The sequence below is a fragment of the Chionomys nivalis genome, chromosome 7, assembly GCF_950005125.1.
Source record: "Chionomys nivalis chromosome 7, mChiNiv1.1, whole genome shotgun sequence".
In the NCBI taxonomy this organism is placed as follows: domain Eukaryota; kingdom Metazoa; phylum Chordata; class Mammalia; order Rodentia; family Cricetidae; genus Chionomys; species Chionomys nivalis.
In genome coordinates, this window is record NC_080092.1 from 29,296,737 (window position 1) to 29,303,957 (window position 7,221).

A 7,221-nucleotide genomic window follows, 5' to 3' on the forward strand; every position below is an offset into this window, starting at 1 on the left:
TCTCCCTGACATCAAACTCTATTACAGGGCTACAGTAATGAAAACAGCTTGATATTGGCATAAAAACAGAGACGTTGACCAATGGAATCAAATTGAAGATCCGGATATTAATACACAAAAAGAAAGCATCTTCAACAAATGGTGCTGGCATAACTAGATGTCAACATGTAGAAGAATGAAAATAGATCCATATCTATCATCATGCATGAAACTCAAGTCCAAATGGATTAAAGACCTCAATATAAATCTGACCACACTGAACCCGAGAGAAGAGAAAATGGGAAGTAGTCTTCAATGCATGGGCACAGGAGACCATTTTCCTAAATATAACTCCAATAGTACAGACATTAAGAGCAACAATAAATAAATGGGACCTCCTGAAACTGAGAAGCTTCTGTAAAGCAAAAAACACAGTAAGACAAAAAGGCAGCCTACTGAATGGGAAAAGATCTTCACCAACCCCACATCAGACAAAGGACTGACCTCCAAAATATATAAAGAACTCAAGAAATTAGACAGTAAAATTCTAAATAACCCAATTTAAAAAATGGGGTACTGAACTAAACAGAGAATTCTCAGCAGAAGAATTTCAAATGGCCATCTTAATTCTTGTATCAGCATTGCCTCTGTCTCTCACTCATTGTAGCACATTCTCTCAAACATGAACATTTTAGAATTTTGTGTTTTCTTTAGTCAACATAGACATCGGTAATACAGGAAATTGATTCCTGCCTTGATTATTAATACCATTAAGAGAGAATTAGAATTGAAAAGTTAAAGAAAAAAGTGAGGGGAGGGGCATCCTGAATTTTGAAGTATTTCATGATCATATTTTATCTATTTTATTGTAGTTGGAAATGTCACTTTCCCTTCTCTCCCCAAGGCATAAAATGAGAACATATAGCTTTTAATTCCCTCATAGATAAATAGAAGGGAGCCTAATGTCACCATTAAAGTTGGTTGTGCTTTCTCATAGCTCTGGATACATTTATCATGGGATTGATCTTAGGATAAGGATGGGTGTTTCGTGTCAGGAGAGGCTACCATGGTGAGAATGGACCAGGCAGACATCAGGGAAGAAAACAGTGGACCAAGGGGTTCAGGTCATCAGTGCTGTTTCCCCCGCAGTCTGACTTGGTGCCCAGTGCTCCTATTCACACCACTGGGCTGTGAATCAGGAGCTGGAAGGAGGCAATGCAAAGATGAAGGGGAAGGGGGAGCAGGACACAGGCTCTGCCTGGGAGAAGTCCTACTCCAGGTGGGACAGAGTTGGGACTATCACCGGTTTCATTCAGAGTTCTAAATTTCTAATTGTCTCCTCGTCATTTATTTTTAAATTTATTTAAGAAAGACAAAACATTTATCCTAGTGGATCAGTTTATAGCAATCATTGAAGTATTTGGTTTTGCTGAGTTAACAAAGACTGTTGTGTTGGTATATTCACTGCCAGTCTGGTTGTTGAGAAGAGCAGAATTACAAGAGTGAATCAATTTCTATTTCAGTTTGAGTAAGCCCTGACTGCAGTTAGGGACACTCAGTCCATAGGAGAGCAGGGGTGGATCTCAGTCTACATTATAGGAAATGAATATGTGTCTCATTGGGGATTTTTTGGGGTAGGTCACATAGCAGGAAGTAGCATTCTGGATTTGCCTAATGGGGCTTCCCTATTATGCTCTAAAAAGTTTATGTTTTAACTACTGTTTTTTTGTTTTGTTTTGTTTTTCAAGACAGGGTTTCTTTGGTATACAGTGATGTTTCTTAATTTTCTTTTTCTTAAATTTGAGGCAACTACACATTAAAATAGTCCTTTTGCAATGAGAGCCTGGATTTGTAGCTTTTCTAGAAAGATTTGTTCACGATAGTTCTACATTCATGAGGCCACCAGAGGGCGCCATCAGCTCTTGAACTCTCCTGCCTCCTTCCTGATTCCTGCCTGGTGGCTGCAGGGCTCTGATAGTGATGCCTGCTTTGTTCTTCAGTCTTCTTTGAGAAGCATGATAGACATGAAGGGGTCTGGAAATCTGTCTGGCTGTCCCACCTAGCATTTACAAATTTTGCTTGAACTCAAGAACATGGTGACTCGTGAAAGTCCATGGGACTCAGCGGAAGACATGGGCTCCAATACTAACTGTCAGTAGTTACAATAGGGTAACCGCTATTCTGTTGTCCCCGTCTGTTTGCTTCTGTCCACACTTACCCTGGTGGACAGTGGTCATTGCAATGAGAGGTGACTGAGAAGCCTTTGAGCAGTGGAAACATTCCAGAATGCGCATCCCCACCCTCGCAGATGTTGTAGTAATAGCCAATGTCTAGTTGGAGCCGAGCCAAGTATTTTCACATTATTACAACTATGAATCTGTTTTGTATGTTGTCTAATACATCTTTAAAATAATCATGTTTCCCTTTAATACAGTTGCTGTCTGTGTTTTTGTTATACTATAGAAAAAATCATCAACCGAGAGGATTGACAGAAAGATCCAAGATGAATTTTGTAAATATTCCTACAGAAATCAGTCTTGTTGATTTTATTGAATTTTCTTTTAATCTTGAACTTTCAAGATACCATTTATTCTGTTACCTATAATCTACTGTGGAATAGTTCATGACGATACTTAACAAATACACTTTAGTTTTTATTTTTTTTTTGGAATAGGGTCTCACTGTGTAGCCCCAACTTGACTGGAACTCCCTATGTTTGACCAGGCTGGCCTCAGTATCTCACAGATCCTTTTGCCTCCGCATCCCAGGAGCTGGGATGAAAAGCTTGGTATGGCACCTTCATGTCGACTTGACTATATATTTATACTCCATGAAACTTTGCACATCTTTCAATACAGCAGAAACCATCCTTCTCAGAGCTATGCACGTAATTTTGAGAGTAATGAAGTTGAGATATGATGGAGCTGTCTGACTTTAGCTTAGTGTACACTTTCACTAATAAAAACTATTGTTTTGTCATTTTGTCCACTGGCTGGCTTGTCATTTTTTTTTTTTCAAGTTCACCAGTTCCTTTAGCCCAGACATCTTACAATGGGCAGGCTCATACGACTTTGGAAATTTGGCTAAAAATTACCACAATTTAAGCAGATGCTACTTGTCCTTCTCAGGGCTGGGGCTAGGGTCCCTTTCTGAGGTCTAGTTCCTGAGAATAGATTCAAAGGGACATCAGTTCTGGTCCATTAATCAGCTGATTGATTCCGAGAGGGGGATGTCGTGATGGCACTTGGCTCCCAATCATGTCCTTTGGGACTAAGAAACTGGCCTGAGGGATAAACAGAGACTTTAGCAGAATCTAGTCTCCCCACTGTGGACCAATCACACCCTGTAGCTATAGCTGCTAGAACTGTCTGCTGAGTGAGTCTCTATATGAGAGGGAACAGCTTTAGCCCATTCTCAGGGACTGTCCCTAGGTCAGAGTGTTATTAGAGATGAAGGCAAAGGCCTGTGTAGCCAAGTGAGTTCTCCTGAAAGGAATCTACCACATACAGAGGCCCCCGAACTAAAAGAAGCTGGAGTATTCATAGAGGAAGCTGTGCCCCCAGGACTAAAGATTCTGTCTGTCTGCCATCAAGGGAGGGAGGAGGATGGGGAGGAGTGAGACTGGAGAGGTGGGCAGAGAGTCTCCCAAAGGCTGGGTGACAAGGGACCTAGGAGCACATCTGTTTGAGAGGAGTTCCACTCTTGGAAAATATAGCACTTTAATATAGTAAAGATTTACATCTGCGCCTAATACACACTGTATCAGAGTATCAGACTTTGCTTCAGCAGCATGGTTTTAAGATAGCAAGCTTGGTTTAGGTAATGGGACAGGAGGGCAAAGGTCGATTATTTACATAGCATCTTGTATTAGAGATTAGAAGAGGTTTTCAGACAGGAAGGGAGGGGAGAGGCTGAGGTACAGGCTGTGTGGTCCTCGGAGTCTAAGAAGGAGACAGAAGAGGAAATATGGATTAAGGAAACTTGGCCCAAACTGCTTTGGGTCCAGCAGGAGCAGAGCTTCTAGTTGTGAGGCTTTGAAGTGGTGATGGTCTCTAACTTGGCTTTTTAAAATGGTATTTTATTTTCATTTTTCCATGTTTTATATTTATGATACTCTCCTCATTTTTTTTTTTAATATCCATCTTACTTTGCTTTTGTGATCAGCTGGAGGAGAGCAGAGAAGTTTGGGGACGTGTCAAGGGCTCAGTAAGATGCGGAGTTTGCAGCTTTGACTGCTCAGCTGAGTCAGCTGGAGAGCTGAAAACTGCCCACTGACTCACTAATTGGCATATCAGATGTCAGTTGCTGGTGTCTTGAGTGTTTCCATTTAGGTGATTCATGTGTGTGGCTTGGACTAAAACCCACTGACCTAGGGGGCCTGGGAGGGGAGAACACCAAGGAAAGAGGGCTTTCATGAAGTCTCAACTAAGTCCTGCAGAAGAACATCAAACGCACCACATGAAAAGGACAATATCAACAACGGGTGAGGACAGGTGCACAGCCAAGTAGCAGGAAGAGTATGACATCAGTGACAGCAGGCCTGTCCCAGGTCTGGCTTCATGGAGGTAGTATTGAGAAAGTCTTCCGTGTTCCCAAGCTTTTGAGGCTGGGGCATAGCTATTAGCTGACTCTGTCCCTGGGCTCTCAAAGGACTCAATATTCACCACACAAAAACCATTAAAAAAAAAAGGCAAGGAAGAAAATCCCCACTGTGCTGTGGGGAAATGCTCGAAGGTGACCCCTACTCTGCAGAATGCTGATCCAGGCTGGCTGGCGGTCCTCACCAGCTTCTGCACCTGCAGGAGCTGAAAAATAATTTGATGATGACCCAGTCACATTTTTTAGCAGATTTTGTTTTTTAAGAACAATTTAATGCTCACAGCAAAAGTAAGTGGAAAGTACAGAGATTTTCCACAAAACCACCTTCCCCATTCAACACGTGCTCCCACAGACACACACCCATAGACACCCCCCACACACACACATAAGTACAGTCTTACTCATTGAAAGAATGGCCAAGAGTGAAAGACAGAGATGAGTGAGTTGGGACAAGTAGGAGAGGAAAAAGAAAGGAGGAGAAGAGAGAGGGACCTTCTTTTCTTTCATGGTTCTTATTTTTGGGGGAGGTGTTGAAATTTTTTTTTTTTTTTTTTTTGGTTTTTCGAGACAGGGTTTCTCTGTAGCTTTGGAGCCTGTCCTGGAACTCCCTTTGTAGACCAGGCTGGCCTCGAACTCACAGAGATCCGCCTGCTTCTGCCTCCCGAGTGCTGGGATTAAAGGCGTGCGCCACCACCGCCCGGCATTTTTTTTTCTTTTTTTTTTTTTTTTGAAATTTTTGAATTTCTATTTATGTGTATGTGGGGTGTGTGTGCCTGCCCAAGGTGGCCAGGAAAAGAGTGTGGGATCTTCTGGAAATGAGAATCACCTCACGTGGGTACTGAGAATAGAATCAGTGTCTTTTGTGAGAACAGCAAGTGCTCTTAACCGCTGAGCCATCTGTCCAGCCCTGGGCTTTTACTGTTTGGATATGGTCTCTTCCTGTACGGTTAGACTAGCCTCTAACTTGTGATCCTCCTGCCTCAGAGCCTTCAGTGCCAGAATAGCAGTTTTACATGACCAAGCCCAGCACAGCTGACTTTATAGATGGATATATTTGCTTCACGTGTGAGGTAACTAAAGCTTGTTGCTTCGTTTGCTGTTGGAGATTCCAATTCTAGAAACTCAGCCAAGCTGCTCTAAGTATTCAGGTGTCTCTTTGTGTGTTGTTGGGTTTTTAGTTGATTTAAGTGAGTATCAAGTATGGAATGACTTTTGGGTTAGATGGTCAACTGGAGTCTCTTTGTGAGCTTGTGATGGGGTTAATTCCAACAGGAAAAAGTCAAACTTTATCCCAAAGAAGGAAATACTGAGTTTCAGAAGAGCACCAGGAAAGGGAAAGGTTCCCTGGAAGTGGGAAGGAAAAGGTCGTGTGCTAAAGGTCATGTGATGTGGAGAAGTAATGGGAAGCCAGGGGTCTCAGCTCTGCAATTTCCTGGTGAGTAGAGGAAGTAAAAACTGCTTCCCAAGGGAAGCCAGAGGGGGAGGGGATGATCTTCTGCAGGACACGCCCTCAGCTCGCACAGGCCTCAAACACAGCTGTGGGTTTTGATTGGGCTGAGTCCTCAGGAGCCATCTTGAAACTCAGGCCTCCTTTTAGCCTTCGAGACTACAGTGAGGAAAGGCCCAGAGAGACAGCTGTGGAAAGCATGAGGCTGAGATAGGTGCTCACTGGCACGGACGTCAGGAGGCCTGGTTCAGAGTGGGAAGAAAGGAGTGAGAGGGAACCTGGCCCCCAGAGTCCTGACAGATCTCATCAACTATCAGTAAGATTGGAGTTTGGAATCTCTGAGCCTGAGTCGGGTGGGGGTGGGGGTAAGGGATGGGGGTGCGGGGCGGGAGGGTTGGAGCAGATTCTGAGGATATCTATTGTTCATCGTTGTGAAGACTGGGGAATTGGAACTTCCAGACTGTTTAGGATCCCCTCTCAGAGCGTCTCTCCTGCCCTCGCAGACTCCTGCTTTTTAAAATAGAAAATTCACGTTTATTTTGTACCATCCCTGATCTACCCAACATTTATTAAAGCCTTCACTGGACCTTTAATTTTCATTTGCCATGCCAGGAAGGATTTAGATTTTTAAGTAAGATCAAGCATAAGCATGAATTTCAGTATTTTTGAATCTGAAATGGTTCTTGGCTATAACACTGGAAGCATGAACAATTGAAATAATAGTTAGGTTGGACTTTATCAAAATGTAAACCTTTAATGTATCATAGGATGCTATCAAGAATGCCGGGCGATGGTGACGCACGCCTTTAATCCCAGCACTCGGGAGGCAGAGGCAGGCGGATCTCTGTGAGTTTGAGACCAGCCTGGTCTACAGAGCTAGTTCTAGGACAGGCTCCAAAGCCACAGAGAAACCCTGTCTCGAAAAACCAAAAAACAAGCAAGCAAACAAACAAACAAACAAAAAAGAATGTGAAGAGGGTGGTACTGAAAGCCTGGCCAGGAACCTATGACTAGGGGGCTCCCAGGTCCTTGGGGAGAGCCTACAGCTATTCTTCCCAAGGGACTTAGTATCAAGATGTCATCTGAACGTGTTTCCTTATATTGTAGACTAGTGCACCTTCTCAGCACAGCTTCTTTAATCGGTGCTTGGTGATTCATACAGAGACTCACATCTGGTTAACGCACAGAGAATAAGT